The sequence below is a fragment of the Mesocricetus auratus genome, unplaced genomic scaffold (genome assembly GCF_017639785.1).
Source record: "Mesocricetus auratus isolate SY011 unplaced genomic scaffold, BCM_Maur_2.0 Super-Scaffold_100015, whole genome shotgun sequence".
NCBI lineage: Eukaryota > Metazoa > Chordata > Mammalia > Rodentia > Cricetidae > Mesocricetus > Mesocricetus auratus.
In genome coordinates, this window is record NW_024429198.1 from 51,201,893 (window position 1) to 51,219,271 (window position 17,379).

The window sequence follows — 17,379 nt, forward strand, 5'->3', positions numbered from 1 at the left end:
TAGAACATGTACAAAGCTCCTCTCCAGGGTCTTATCCCCAGAGGGAGCCCTGACCAGTCCGATGTCGTTTTTCTGGGGGAAGGAGATCATGACATAGAACCTTCATGCAAGATGACTTATCTCCCAGGAGAAAGTCGTTATACCGCAGACCTCTCCTGTGCAGTGCTTAGCCTTGCAACTCCTTGGGCTGCTGAAGCCTACCCACTCTATCCCGTGCAATGAGACTAGCCTCGTGGGGTGCAAGAGCTGGGAGGCCAGCGACCTATTGCTTTAACATGGTTAACCAAATGTCAGGGAGGCTCCGTGTTCTAAGGCAGCAAGTGCTTGTGCCACCACCACTTTGTCTCTTTTGTTTGGGCTCTGAGCTTACACACCATCCAAAGCATCAACACTATTCCACAGCAGAGAACTAGGCTAAATGATCCTACCCCCACCCATTCCTTAAAATAAGAAAATGCAGATGAAATCCAGGAGGAGAGGCCTTCCATCAGAGAAAGATCCAGATGCGTCGAATTCACTTGCAGGATCGCCATTCTCAACTCACGGAGTGTCTGCTCAAACTCAAAAGTCCAATTCTGTAATAAATGTTGAGACAGAGCTTTTGACAGGTTAGCTGCTCTTGTAAAATTCTCATATTGTACTGAAGTGACACAAAGGCCAGGCAACTTTTGTTCACATCCCAATTGGGCCATCTGCCACAATATATCCAATTGTTCCTGAACCAAATTAATCTGTTGGTTTACCAACATCAGGCCTCCTTGTATCTGAGAATTGGCAGTGGCCTGTTTATCTAGGACCATGGTCACAGTGGCCTATAGTTCATTAATGGTTTGAGTTGTCTGCACAGTGGCAGAAAGTGCAAGGGCCGAGGCGGTAACCGAAGCAGTAACCGCGGCGGTGGCTATCAGGCCCACAATAATAGCAGAGATCCCAAAATCTCGCTTTTCCCTAAACAAACTCAAATTACTTGGCGTCTCAACAGGAACTGGAACAAATCGAGGCATGCGCATTACTAAAGCAAAAGGGTGCTTAATAGCATCCCAGCATAATGCATAAAAACAATTCTAAGCAGAGCAATTTATTTCTTTCTGATTCTTACCTAAGGTATCATTACTCACAACTCAAATAAAGGGCAGCTGAATAATTAGTTCTCTTAAAAGGGGTATACTTAACATTGGAGGAGGACCAATCAGATGATCCATAGCTCTGTCCCTCACTCAGACTGTTGCCTAATGCCCCTTTCCAATCAAAAGTAATCTGTCCCTTCTCACTATCATAGGAGAAAGATCAGTACAGCTTCCATTAATTCAAAAGGATTAGCATTAGATCTTTCTGGATCCATATGAATAAAATTATCCTTTAATGAAGAAATCACAGTAAAGCACAAGCTTCCTACTAATGACAAGGTTCTCTCATCCTGAAAACTCTGTATCTGAGGATCTAAAGGCAAAAGGGCAAGCCCCAACTCTCTATTAGTTGTGAAAAATCTAGGGAACACCTGGGCATTATGCATCACTGGCATCGGTAGGGGGAAGGTAGACATGATGGCCCACCGTAACTCTCCCATCATACTAGGAACCATCATCCCGAGTAGGAGAGTCTTCATCACCCACTTGGCCTCCATCCTTCTTATTCTGGAGTTGTGAAGGAGCTCTTCGAGTGAGTCTTTCAGGGATCCACAGGGGGTTTTCTTCCTCCTGTGGAAAAACACACACAGCTCCCCTGGATCTTATAAGAATAGGATCCGGGCCTTTCCAGAGATCAGTCAAGACATCTTTCCATTTTACCATTTCTTTTGGCCTATCAGGCTCTAAACTGTGGCGATCGGCCGCAGTGTGGCCTTGGGCATCAGAGTTCAAGAAATTAAGGGCAAAAAGTGCCATGGATACAGCAACTCTTGGTACCGAGGGTAGAACATCCTCAATACTCCCCTTTTGTTTAATCAGATATGATTTGAGTGTACGATGGGCACGTTCCACAATGCCCTGTCCTTGAGGGTTATAAGGTAGGCCAGTTAGATGGGTAACATCCATTTGCCGACAAAACTGTCGGAATTTTTGAGAGGTATATGCTGGTCCATTGTCTGTTTTTAAAATTCTGGGTTTTCCCTAAGCACTCCAGGCCTCAAGGCAATGTTGAATCACATATGAGGCCTTTTCCCCTGTTAGGGCGTGGCGAACATTACGCCAGAACAGGTGTCAACAGAAACATGAACATATTGAAGCCTTCCAAAAGAGGGAATATGAGTAACATCCATCTGCCACATCTGCAATGGTCTAATGCCACGTGGGTTTATTCCCATGTGGGGAGTAGGTAAGAATTCGCAGCAATTCTGGCATTGAGTAACAATTTCCCTAGCCTCTTTCCTGGATAGAGCAAAACGACGGCGCAAGGTCTCAGCCGTCACATGAAAGCGCTGATGGAATTCTTTTGCTGCTTGTGCATGGGTAGACAAGGCAGCGGCCACCAGCTTTGTAGCCTTGTCCGCTAAGTCATTCCCTAAGGACATGGGACCTGGGAGTCCAGAATGTGCTCGGACATGGGTAATGAAAACAGGAAATCTCCTATTTAACAAGGCAGCTTGTATCTTTTGAAAGATGTTAGCAACTCTGCTGGAGGATCTTATTATTCCAGCTATCTCAAGGAGATTAACTGCATTAACCACATAAGAGGAATCTGATACAATATTGAGGGGTCCTGGAAAAGCCTCAAGAACCTCCAGTACTATCAGACATTCTACAACTTGAGGTGAAGTTTCATTATATTGTTTAGATATAACCCTATCCTTGACCACATAAGCTCCCATACCAGTTTTTGATCCATCAGTGTACACCACAGTCCCATCTGGGAGTGGGTCTTTAGCTGTCACTTGTGGAAACACTATAGCCTGGTTTAGGGCAAACTGTAAAATTGGATGCTTTGGAAAATGATTATCAATTTGTCCTGAAAAGGAAGTAACTAAAACTGCCCAATCACTAGATGTGGCTGCCAAGGTCTGAACTTGTGCAGCAGTATAAGGCACAATCAAGGAATCAGGATCCCTGCCAAAATGTGTAACAGCTGCTTTTATTCCGCGAAGCGCGAGCTGTGCAACAGCATCAGGGTACCAGTCAATAATCTTAGCAGGGGAAGCATTTGGATGAATCCAAAGTAATGGTCCATGTTGCCACAGGACTGCAGTTGGCAATTGAGCTGTCTTAAAAACACACAGATTAAAAGGTAGTGACTCCTCAATACGTTGTAATTGTGCTTCCTGTAAGGCCTCTTCCACCATCTGTAAGGCTCGGTGGGCGGCAGGGGTAAATTTTCTGGGTGAGGAGATATGAGGCTCACCCTCCAGGAGATCGAAGAGGGGTTTTAGATCAGCAGATGGAATTTTTAAAAAGGGCCTCAACCAATTTATATCTCCCAGAAGTTTCTGAAAATCATTTAATGTTTGTAAGTGGTCTTTGCGAATTTCTATTTTCTGAGGAACTATATTTTTGGGAGTAATCATTGAGCCCAAAAAGAGCCCTGTATCTGCAATTTGAACCTTTTCTGAGGCAATCTCTAATCCCCACTGTTTTAATTCAGCCACCAGCATGGGAAAAGCCTTTTGTAAAACATCTAACTCTTTGTGACAAATAAGAATATCGTCCATATAATGGATAACGATTAAAGATGTAAATTGCTTCCTAATTGGCTCCAAAGCCTCCTGCACATACAGCTGACATATTGTTGGGCTATTGGCCATGCCTTGCGGCAGTACCTTCCACTGAAATCTCTTGTCTGGTTCCATATGATTAAGAGAAGGGATAGTGAAGGCAAACCTTGGTCTATCCCGTGGGTAAAGTGGAATAGAGAAGAAACAATCCTTAATATCTATAATAATAAGCTTCCAATCTTGAGGAAGTGCAGAAAGCAAAGGAAGGCCTCTTTGAACAGGGCCAAAAAGATGCATCTGATTGTTAATGGCCCGCAGGTCATGGAGTAATCTCCACTTCCCAGATTTCTTCTTAATAACAAAAATTGGTGTATTCCATGGGGAGGTAGAAGGCTCTAGATGCCCCAGCCGTTCCTGTTCTTGCACTAATCTTGTGACAGCCTCTAATTTTTCAGAGGATAGAGGCCATTGAGAGACCCATAACGGCTCCTCTGTTTTCCATGGTATGGGTCGTGAAGCCTCAACGGCCCCTAAATAAAACCCAGTCCTTTTCTACCCCGATTTCCGTGTTGCGTAATGGGTTTTATTCTGCCTTGTTCTTGCCTACCCAAGCCTCTACTGTTTGTATACCCCATCTTTGCCATAATGGCTGATGCCTGGGGGGAGTATTCATTAGTTAGGGTCATGCCCATGGCTTGTAACACATCCCGTCCCCATAAATTTACAGGGAGTGGCAACACATAGGGGGTAAAACATCCCTGTTTGCCCTCAGCATTCCGCCAGGTTAAGGCTGAGGCACTGATGGCAGGAGAGGACTGGTATCCAAGACCTTGTAGAGAATGAGATGAAACAACAGTGGGCCAAGACTTCGGCCACCAATGGAGTGAAATAATGCTTTTGTCTGCTCCCGTATCCATTATCCCTTCAAATTCTTTTCCATTAATTAACAATTTTATTGTAGGTCTCTCATTTAGGGGTATAGCCAGATAGGCTGAATCACTTCCAGAAGATCCCATAGCCCTTTTTTGTAAAGTGTAGGTTTCTCCATCCCCGAGGGAGGGCAGCAACACCAGTTGTGCAATTCTATCTCCCTGCTTTATAGAAAATACACCCCGAGGGCTAGAACAGAGAACTTGAATCTCCTCTTTATGATACGGGTCAACAATTCCAGGATATATAATGAGTCCCTGTAAAGTTAAGGAGCCACGGCCCAGAATAAGCCCAATGGTGGCAGGGGGCAAAGGTCCAGGGGAATGGACTGGGACCGGTTGAACATTCATTTGGGGCATGAGTAAGAAGTCGGAGGCGGCACGCAAGTCCATTCCGGGGGTTCCTCGGAAGCCTCTACTTCCTCTTGATTGCTTTTCTGAAATTGGTTTCCATATTTCTGAGGGCCCTGGGACCATGGGCCCCGTGACCCGTTTTTTGATTGGGGTACCTTGGGTTCTTCAATAGGGGGCAGAAGCCTCCTTTCACATCCCGGACTGACCTGCATTCGCTAGCCCTATGATAACCTTTACCACAACGATGGCAAAGCTTCGATTCTCTTGTTCTTTCAGGGGCTTGACAATCTTTCTTAAGGTGCCCCATTCTCCCACAATTAAAACAAGCTTTTCGATTAGATAAATCTCTATACCTGTGCGTTTGTAAAATGGCGGCAGCTAGTCCTGCATTGGTTAGGGGTCCCCCAGCTCCCTGCACACTCTGAGCCAATCTTGTAAACCTTTGCTTTTGCGAGGGGCGATAGCCGCTCGACATTCCTGGGTTGCTTGTTCATAGACAAGTTGCTCAATCAGGGGCATAGCTTGTTCTGAATCACCAAAGATGCGACTGGCGGCCTCTGTCATTCTGGCCACAAAGTCTGAAAATGGCTCTTGGGGTCCTTGGACAATCTTTGTAAGGTGTCCACTGGATTCTCCCCTTTTTGTGAGGGCCTTCCATGCTTTAATAGTGGCGGCCGACACCTGACCATAGACACCCCAGATGTAGTTGGTTTGATTAAGGGCATGTTGACCCTGACCTGTCAGCATTTCAAATGTCCACTGCCTCTGATTCTCATCTTCAGCTGTGGCATTAACTCTAGCTTGTGCCTGGGCTGCATCATACCAGAGAGCCTTCCATTCCATGTATTGTCCCATGTTGGGAAGCACTGCTTTCACTGTCGTCTGCCAGTCAGTGGGAGTCATGGCAAAATTAGCAAGCCTTTCCACCTGTAATGTGGTAAAGTTAGCATTGACCCCATAATTACGAACGGATTCGGCCAATTCTTTGATTTGATTGTAATCTACAGGGGTATGTACTCTTCCGCCTTCCGCATTCTCGAATACTGGAAAAGCTACTTGTATTTTTCTCCGTTCCTCTAAAGGTAAAAAGGAGTCAGTACCAGTATTCAGCCGAAGCTCATACTGCGGAGGCGCTGAGGGGCGTGAGCCCGCCGGATTTATAGGCGGTGGCCTCACATTCATTTTTGTTTTCAGTGGCCGGTGTCTATCAGGGTGATATCTTTCTTCCTCATACCGTGCCACCTCCTCCTCTAGACCACCTTCTTCGCTAGAATACAGAGTGTCAGAATCAGAATTATCTAGCTCCAAGGCTTCTAGCTCTACTGTAGGGTATAGGCTAGATTCTGGCTTTTTCTTTTTCTTAGATTTGTTAGGGGGTGAATGATCACTCCCTTCTTTCTCTCCCCTTTCTTAACTTCTTGGGGAGGGCCTTTTTTCTTAGACATGTCTTTCCTTTTGCGAGCTCCCATTCTCTCACTCCGTTCAGTTTCTGACATGCTATCCTGAACTTCCTCTAAGGTTCCCTGACTTTCTATTATAGCAGGGTGACAGGCCTCATCCTCCAAGCAGTTTTTAACTAGCTTCCAAATGGCTTTGGTACCTAAGTGGAGATCTCCTTCTGCATGCTTCCTGTCTAGTTCTTTACCTAGCTTGTTCCATGAGGCCACAGTGAGGGACCCGGAACAAGCATACCATGGTGCCACTCTATCTACCTCCTTCACAAAATTTTGAAGTGTTCGTGGTGCAATTTTGAGATCTCTTTGTTTTAGCACAGTCTGTAGGGCAGTAACCACTGACTGTGACAACCCCATCGCGCTGGCGGCTTATCTAAAAAACGGCGCTCAACTCCGTTACCAGACTGACAGCACCAGACTGACAGCACCAGACTGACAGCACCAGACTGACAGCACCGTTCTGTCAGCACCAGCCACGATGAAGGAGAAGGACAAACAGGACTAGCACCAAAGCCTCCACTGACCCATCCCACGGTGATGACAAACTAAGGCCAAAGTCGAGAAAGGGGGTATTCAGGATAAAGCATACCTCTCTGAACTTACGTCCCTGCAGTTCTGAATCCGCCCCGTCTTCCGAGGGGTCTCCCGCGGCGCCGGCGATGTTGAAGAGTTCCCGGGTTTCGGCACCAGATGTCCCGCGCTACCGTCTCGCCAGCAAGAACGACGCAGAACACTCGGATCCTTCTGCAGTAAAGCTTTAATGCATCTTGAGAGATAGATGATCAGCTTCTTAGAGGGAGACCCCAAGCTAAGAAACCCAGCCCCTTATATAAGCCTAGGAGCTCCGAGTGAGACGTGTAGAGCCGGGATTGGTGGTTTGCACATCACCCCAGATGACGCCACGGGAGAGGCACAGCTTAAACGGTTAACTCCAACTGACAGCAGATGTCAGCGCCATCTTCTAACGGCAATAGCGATAGCGAGGGCGGCTCCTCACAGATACCACACAGTGAGTTACTGTTTGTTTGATGGTCCCCAGGGTAGCTATTCATTCTTCTACAGGAATCAATATGTCCAGTATTATTTGCTGAGTTTACTTGTGAATACAAAAAACAAAACACTTCTCTTTCCTTTTAGGAGGTCACTTTACCCATGGTGGAATATGAATTTGTAGATGGGCTGTTATTTTCCTCCTCCTGAGATGTTTTCTTTTCTGATCGAATTTTAATTAATTTTAATGGAACCCAAATCTTTTCTTCTCCTGTGGAAACAAAAGCATAACCCCTTCCCCAACGTAACACATATCCTGGTTTCCAGACTGAGGTCATAACATCCTTAAAATACACCGGTTGGTTCAGTTCAGAAGTCTTCTCTGTAGTCCAGTGTCTTTCTGCTGCAGTTTGTCCTTTTTCATCAGCATTAAGAAAATTCAACGTTAGTAAAGCATTGTGTAACCTGTGTTTAGGTGTCTTTGTTTTCCCTGACTGTTTATGAAGCATCTCCTTTAAGGTTCGGTTAGATCTTTCAATTATTGCTTGTCCTGTGGGATTGTAAGGTATACCAGTTACATGTTTTATATTATAATATTTGAAGAATTGTTCCAATTTACTGGAGACATATACTGGATCATTGTCAGTTTTTATTGTTTTAGGTATACCCATAACAGCCATCACCTCTAAGAGGTGTGTAATAACAGAGTCAGCTTTTTCTGAGCTGAGGACAGTAGCCCATTGGAAGTCTGAGAACGTGTCTATAGTATGGTGTACATATTTCAAACTGCCAAATTCTTGGAAGTGAAATACATCCATTTTCAAAAGTTCATTTCTGTGAATACCTTTAGGATTACAACCTGCTGGTAATGGAGTTTGATTGTACAATGAGCAACTGGGACAATTTCTTACTGTTTCTTTGGCTTGTTGCCAGGTGATAGAAAAATCCTTCTTTAAACCTTTGCTGTTAATATGGTGTTTCTTATGAAATTCTGAAGCTTCCAACACATTACCTACTAATAAACGATCAATTTCATCATTGCCTTGTGCCAGAGGACCTGGCAGACCTGTATGGGATCTGATGTGTGTTATATATATAGGATGAGTCCTGTTTCTGATGATTTCCTGCAATTGTAAAAACAATGAGGTTAATTCTGTATTATCAGGAACAAATTCTGCAGTCTCAATGTGCAAGACAACTCTTTCTGCATACTGAGAATCTGTGACTATATTGAGAGGCTCTGTAAAGTCTTTAAGTACCATGAGAATGGCATATAACTCTGCCTTTTGTACGGAGTTGTAAGGGCTTTGAACTACTTTACTTATATTTCCTGATTTATACCCTGCCTTACCTGATTTGTTTGCATCCGTGTAGAAGGTAAGAACTCCAGAAATAGGTGTTTGCCTCACAATACGTGGAAGAATCCAAATTGTTTTCTTTATGAATTTGATTCTCTCTGTTTTGGGATAGTTATTACTAATACTTCCCAAAAAGTCACTGCAAGCTATTTGCCAATACTCATTATCCTTCCATAAGGAGGAAATTTCCTCATTCGTTAAAGGCACAATAATTTCAGCTGGGTCTTTCCCAGTCAGTTGACGAAGCCTTAATTTACCTTTTAATATCAAATCGGAGATCTTTTCTATATATGTTTTCAAATTTTATTCTGTTTTTGTGGCAGAAATACCCATTCTAGAATGATGTCTTTCCTCTGCATTAATATTCCTGAGGGGTATTCTCTAGATGGTAAAATAACCAGAATACAGTCCAGATTTGGATCCACACGGTCCACATGTGCTTCTAATATTCTCTTTTCTACCCATTCTAATTCTTTTTCAGCCTCAGCTGATAGTACTCGTGGGCTGTTTAGGTCTTTATCTCCTTTTAAAGCCATTTTCAGGTGTTTTAAATCATGACCTTCTACACCGATAATTGTCTGTAATTGAGAGATTTCTCCTAATAGTTTTTGAAGATCATTAAGAGTGTGGTAACGATCTCTTCTGATCTGTACTTTCTGTGGTCTAATTTTCTGAGCATCTATTTTATAACCTAAATAGTTAATAGAATCTCCTCTTTGTATTTTTTCTGGGGCAATTTGTAATCCCCAGCGAGGCAAAATTTCCTTTACTGCTTCAAACATCTTTTCCAAAATATCCTTATTTGAATCAGATAGTAATATGTCATCCATATAATGATATATTAACGAATGTGGAAATTTTTTACGAATTATTTCTAGAGGTTTATTCACAAAATATTGACACAAAGTTGGACTGTTTAACATACCTTGAGGTAGTACCTTCCACTGGAATCTCAGTACCGGATGGGAATTATTATAGGTAGGTACCGTGAAGGCGAACTTTTCTCTGTCGTTTTCTTGTAACGGTATGGTGAAGAAACAATCTTTTAAGTCTATAACTATAATTGGCCAATCCTAAGGAATTAGAGAAGGTAACGGCATCCCAGGTTGTAGAGACCCCATAGGCTGAATTACCTTGTTGATGGCTCTAAGATCAGTAACCATTCTCCACTTACCAGACTTCTTCTTGACAACAAAAACAGGCGAATTCCATGCACTAGTTGATTCCTCAATATGTCCAGCATCTAGCTGTTCTTGAACTAACTTCTCCAAAGCCTCTAACTTCTCAGATGTCATAGGCCATTGACCCACCCAGACGGGTTCATCTGTCAGCCATTGTAATGGTAGAGCTTTTGGTTGCTCTGTAGGTTTGGCACTAGCATCCTGCTTCTGTACCGCCTGTACATTTGGCATGTGTTTTCTGTACTGTCTTACTATATTCTTTCTACCACTAAGAGCTTGTCTATAATTCCTAGCTGATACAGGAGGAATGTTAATCTGCGTATTCCATTGCTGGAGTAGATCACGACCCCAGAGGTTTATAGCAATATCTGCAACATATGGCTTTAACCTTCCTCTCTGTCCTTCTGGCCCAATAAAGTCAATCCATCTAACGCTCTGTTTAACTTCAGATAGGGTTCCAATCCCTAAGAATTGAACATTAACCTCTTTTAAAGCCCAGTTGGGGGGCCAGGACTGCTGATTAATGATAGTGATGTCACTTTTGGTGTCCAATAATCCGTAAATCACCCTATTATTTACCTTAACTGGTAGCTTGGGTCTATGACATTGTATAGAAGTTTGCCAAAATATATGTTTTGTATCTCCTCCTGATGTAATTGATTCATCCTCTGGAGCTAATGTATTATCCAGTGCCGTATTATTTACAATGGGCAGTGGATCTTCTAATTGTCCTGGGAGAGGCTGTCCTCCACTGTCACTGGGAATGACCGGATAATCTTCCTTTTTGGGGCTCCATTGAGCCCCTGAACCCTGTTTCCCAGCTTTAAAGATCTACCTTGTCTGTCTATTGTGGAAAAGCATTCATCAGTCCAATGGCGCCCCTTCCCACACCTCCTGCATAGACAGGAGGCTTAGGCCTTTTGTTTGATGCATTCCTGGTAAAAGCATTATTTCTAGGAATGTGTTGTCTACAGTTCCTATTAAGATGTCCTATTCTACCACAGTTAAAGCATGTTGCATCTTTATGCCTATTAAAATTCTTGGAGATTGCCTTCCCTACCCAGGCCTCTATATCATCACAGGTAGGGTATTTGGCATCCTGGTGCCTCCTCAAGCCTGTAGAAATAGCTTCACCTACCCAAGCTCCTGTATCCTGACTTTTACATTCCAGGTTCGCTGTATGTAGGACCCATTCCTCCAATGGCGCTGATCTTATTTTTAAAGGCCAAATTACCTGCCTGCATTGAGGATTCGCGTTCTCATACGCCAAAGATTCTATAAGGAGACGCCTGGATTCTGGATTCGCTACCTGTACTTCTACTGCTCTAGATAATCTCTCTAAAAATTCAGTGAACCTTTCCCTTGGGCCCTGTAATACCTTGGTGTAGGGTTGCATTATCTCTCCTGTTTCACAAACCTTATCCAAGGCATTTAAAGCAGCTGTACGGCACAAAGACAACATGTGCTCATCATATGCAGATTGAACCTGCATGTCAGCGTAAGGACCCTCCCCAAGAATCTTGTCTTGGGGTACTTCATGACCGTTCTGTAATTCCTGAATCTCTATAGCTTTTGCTTCTTGCCTCCATAAAGCTCTCCATTGAATTTGACAAGAATTTTCGAGCACTGCAGAGGCTAATTGGGCCCAGTCTTTTGGGGTTACTTTATTTACAGTAGCCCATGAGGTTAGGAGCTCTCTGACAAAGGGAGAATGAAGACCATACAAGACAATGGCCTCCTTAATATTCTTTAGATCCTTCATCTGTATAGGTTCCCAGTGATAAGCAATGGGACCATTTGATTGTTTTTTCATTGCTGGTTTTTCTGTTACAGATACTGGAAAAACCATAGGGGAACGCATAGCAACCTTAGGGAGATCATTCCGGCATTTGAGAAGCTTTGGGAAACTCCTGTCCTGACCAGTTGCCTGTATTTCTGATTCTGAAGTATCAGATTGAGCGTCTTCTAAATCCTGCAGTCTATTCATCATTGTTTCTCTGAGCTCTTGAAGTTCTTGGGTCAAATAATTTTCTAAGGACATCATGGAATCTTTCATTTTTTTACATTTATCATTTACATGTGATTCCAAATTTCTAATATTCTCATCCTTAGAAAGTACCTCAATAGCATGTAAACTGCCTTCCACAAATGATATTCTATCAGTTAGTTTATCATTGCTCTCAGACATGGAACAATTCTTTTCTGTTAGCATTTCAATTTTATGTTCCAGTCTTTGTAATTTGCTAGTGAAATCATCAAACATGGAACCGTGTTTTTCGTTAAACGTTTCAACATTATGTTCCAATTTTTCAATTCTATCTGTGGAACACATTTTTCCTGAAAGTAATTCAATTTTGTGTTCCGTCTCTTTAAACCTGTTCATCAGACCTACATTATCATTTTTAATATCTTGAATATTTTCTACCAACCCTTTCTTACTATCCTGCAATGAATTTTGCATTTCCTGAATCCTTTGTATTAAGATTTCAAAACTATCCTGTGATGACTGTATGACCTGTATAAGTTTAGTCCTATTTTTGAGTCATTTCATTAACAAAATTATATTGATTATGAAGCTAATAATCACCATCGTGGGTAGGAAGTACCTTTCAGGTAGGTCCTCAACCCTTTCTAAAATCCCATCCATACAAAAAACAAGAAAATTCTTAACATCCTGCATCATAATGTAGGCTGTTGACATTGTATAAAGCAGTTACGTTTGTTACCAGTGGAGTAATTCAGGCCGAAATCAACAGGCTGCCAGCGAAATAGCACGTGGCCGGAGTCAGCAGGCCGCCAGTAAAACAGCACGTGGCCATGAGAGAAATCTTGGAATACCGCCTAACCTTACGGGCAGGTACAAGGTGCTGGTTCCTGGCGGCAGGAATCGTGCCTTGCCGAGCGAAGTGGTGAGGAACTTAGGGAAAGAGAGTCCACGTGTGCCTGGTCGGGCCAAGAGAAGCTGCTTTTCTGGGCGCCTGGATCCGGATTCCAATCCCGCTTCCGACACCAAACTGTAAGCTTCAATGGACACTGTAACGATAAGCGACACTTACTGGAAGTAAAACTAAGTATTTATTGTAGAAATTACTCACAAGATACCAAACAAGTAACCCAGACGAGACAAGCAGTTTTCCGCTGCCGAACCGGAAGCCGAACTCCGGGAAAAGAGACCGAGACTTTCTGTGTGCTGTCTTTTATACCTTACCCCGTAACGCCCTCTAGCCATGCCCAAAAATGGGCCTGGCTAGTGACGTAGTTCCACCTACGTACGTATACGTCTTTACGTCCAGCCGTATATGTCTTTAGTCCTGCCTAAAGTGGGTGTGGTTAGCGGTGTGGTAAACCGCCCTTTTATTACCTCATCTGTATGTGCCTCTAATACGTCACATGTTTAATGGCGGCATACAAACTTCCTCCTACAACAGCCAACTGGTTTTATGCAGTTCCGGGCATTGAACCCAGGGCTTCATGCCTGGGTCCTACCAACTAAACTAGAGACCCAGATCTACAACTTGCACTTTTTAACAAGGGAGAATCAGGCAAAGAAAATCATGTTGTGAGGACACTGTGAAATATTTTGGGGTTCGTTGCTGCTCCTCTGCAGTAGCTCCTGCAGAATCTTTTCTGCCCTCATTGTTTGCAACACTCAGGTCTAGAATATTGTCCTTTTCCATTGCTGTGTGAGTCGCATTTCTGAGAGAAATCTTTTTTTTTTCCTGGTGCCTCCAGGGGATTTCCCAGTGACCTATAAATTTTGTGATCCTAACACCTGGGAGAAATGAAGAGCACTGTTGGACCAGCAGCAGAGGCAGACGCAGCTTCACGTATCTAGAGTTTGATGAAAACACCAGGATGGGAGAGACTGCAGAAGCCATCCGTCCAGTGGAGGCAGGCAGTTGGATCCAGCAGTGCCTCGTTGACTTTCTCCTCAGAATCGGGTCAAACCCTGTGATTAGAGTGGAAAACAGACTCCCCTGTCCCAGAGACGGCTGCTTCCTGCTCTTTCTGCTGCTCTTCTCCTACTTCCAAACGACGGCTCTCTGTCCTGATGCATAGAGTGCAGTTAAGTGTTTCAGGCCCACGTGGCAGCTTGGCAAGCCACATGTTCATAATTTGGTCTTACTCTAAAGGATCTCACTTTATCTTCCTTTCCTTTTGAAACAGATTAGTTGATTTCTATGTACATGACTGTTTGCCTGCATATATGGCCGTGCACCACATGTGTTCCTGGGGCCTGCAGAGGCCAGAAGAGGGCATTAGAGGCCCTGGGATTGGAATTATAGACAATCGTGATTCCTCACGAGAGGCACCTGGGCCCTTGGAAGAGGAGCCAGGCCTCTTAGCTGCCAGGCTAACTTAACAGCTTCCCCACTTTGTCCTTGAAGGGTCATTAGTCCACAGAGGTGATAGGAATTTCACCGTTGCCAAGGCAGGGTAAACTATGTTTGCGTATGTAGAGTTGGGGATCAGACTATGGCCCTGTAAATGCCAGGCAAGGGCTCTGCTGCTGAAGCATGTGTCCTACCCCAAAGAGACTGTTTTGTGTCCAGAGGGGTCGACAAGGCCACATATGATCTCTGATGGCATCTATTCTCAGGCATCCTTGGAAAATTGTTCCTCCAGTTATCACCCTATGTAGTCTTGCTATGGAAACAACCTTATTTCCATGTATGTGACCCTTCATGGTGGGTACATTCTCTGACATGTATGTATCGCTTCTGGCCTCACAGGAATATCCTTCGTTCCTCACACCTGCTTCCTTCTGTATTATGGCTCCTTGTGGCTTTAGCCAGGAAACAGGTTATTTAATTCAGGCCTTAATAAACAATCACTAGCGTCTCAGGAAGACAGTGAGAGGTCGAGTCGTGTGTGTGTGTGTGTGTGTGTGTGTGTGTGTGTGTGTGTGTGTGTGTGTGCACATGCGTGCATTTAGGATCAAACTCTTTCGCATTCCAGGCACGCACCACCGAGCTCCATCCATCTTCTTACCTACCTTTTGGTTTTGTTTTATGGTACTAGGACTGAATCTAGGGTTTTTTGTATGGTTGGCAAGTGCTGTGTCTTTGAGTAACTCCAGCTTATGATTTATTGTCACTACATTTGTAGCTCAGGCTGGCTTTGAACTCATTATCCTCCTGCCTCAGCATCCTGAGGGCTGGGATTATGGGAATGCACATCATTCCCAGCCCACACCTACTGTTTTAAAGTCTTCCATTTAGCCTTGTCTTACTCTCAGAGAGTACAGATGGCCTGCTCATATTCAAAAAGTATCCTCCTGGGCTGGGGAAATGGCTTAGTCAGTAAAGTGTTCGCTGTGTTAACTTGGGGGCCTGAATCTGGATGCACAGCACCTGCCAGGCGTGGTGGCACAGGTCTGTAACCACGCCCCGAGGGGACAGAAATAGGCAGGTTCTTAGAGATCTCCGGCTAACCAGGCAAGCCGAATTGATGAGCTCTGGGTTCAGTGAGAGACCCTGTCTCACAAAAATAAGGGGAAGAGCATCAACTTGAAGTTAGCCTCTGGCCTCCATACCTCTGTGTGCACATACTCACATACTCACATGAACATGTGCGTCACACACACAGACACACACACAGATACACACACAGACACAGATACACACACAGACACACACAGACACACACACAGACACACACACACAGATACACACACAGACACACAGATACACACACAGACACACAGATACACACACAGACACACAGATACACACACAGACACACAGATATACACACAGATACACACACACAGACACACAGACACACAGACAGACACACACACAGATACACACACATAGACACACAGACACACAGACAGACACACACACAGATACACACACAGACACACAGACACACAGACACACAGATACACACACAGATACACACACACAGACACACACACAGACACACACACAGATACACACACAGACACACAGACACACAGACACACACAGACACATACACAGACACACACACACAGATACACACACAGACACACAGACACACAGAGACACACACAGACACACACACAGAGACACAGATAAAGACACACACACACAGATACAGATACACACAGATACAGACATAGACACACACAGACACACACACAGATACACACAGATACACACACACAGACACATACAGATACACACACAGACACACACACAGATACACACAGACACACACAGCACACAGATAAACACACAGACACACACAGATACACATACACATACACACACACACACACACACACTCACAATAGAAGCAGCATCCTGAGTCTTTTGTGTTGGGAACCATGAGTCTTTAGGTCAAAGCACAAGAACTGGCCTCAGTAAGTTTCCATTCCTCAGCCCAGAATCGTTTCTCAGAAATCAGGTAACCCCCTGCAGTCAAGCTATGCAGCAAAGATAACCCATGGTTTAACAATGCTTCCTGCCTCTAACGATGTCCTGCATTTCTCTGCCCCAACCCCCTGCCTCATTCCTCTATATAAGCTGGTACAAAATTTTCAATAAATGGAGATTGATCAATCATTTTGTGTTGTCTCTTGTCCCTCATTTGTCTTCTCCCTAGGATAACCCCGTTGACTGTGTCCTGTGAGTCAGGACACCTTTGTCTAGGTCACATATAGTTTTGTAGTCTTTCAATCAATGCAGAATGGACAAAAAGACCAAATTAGAAAAGGGTAATAAAAAAAGAAAAAATACTTTAGAATTATTATTCTATTTTAGACAGATGAAACTCTGGGGACTGAGTTAGTATGTTGTCTCCAAAGAGTAGAAGCTGTTCCAGGAACAAAAGAAAATATGAGACAGACTTGAGAGAGGGGTTAGAAACATTTTATCAGAAGACCATTGAGCATAGCTATCCTTTTAGTTCAACTCCTATCTGAGTTCGTCTTTGAGAACCTTCAGGACTGAGATACTTCACTATTTTGCTATATCATATCTGAATACCAAATATGTCCATTTCTGTGTAAGTCAATAGATCCTAGAATTTAATAAATTTCAGACTTCCAATAAAGTTGTATTAAATCAGTAGAGAGAACTGGCTACATTGAAGCAATGTAGACTATCTGGAGGGAAGGAACTTCATTAATGTTCATTATTTGAACAACGATATTCACTTGGTATATGTATTTATTTATTTTCATATATTCCAGGCTGGCCTTGAACTTCAGATTTCTCCTGCCTTTACCTACTGAGTGTTGAGGTTACAAGTATTCCCCACCATGCCTGGTTTATGTGGGGGTGGGGATTGAACCCCATGCCTCATGCATGCCAGACAAGCATGCTACCAACTGACCCACACCTCCAATCTAGTGTGTGTGTGTGTGTGTGTGTGTGTGTGTGTGTGTGTGTGTGTACACATGGGTGTTTATTTTTGCTCGAGTGGTGTTTAGTAATGTTGGCGAGCAGTATGCATGCATTAGAGAATATATCCCAGTGA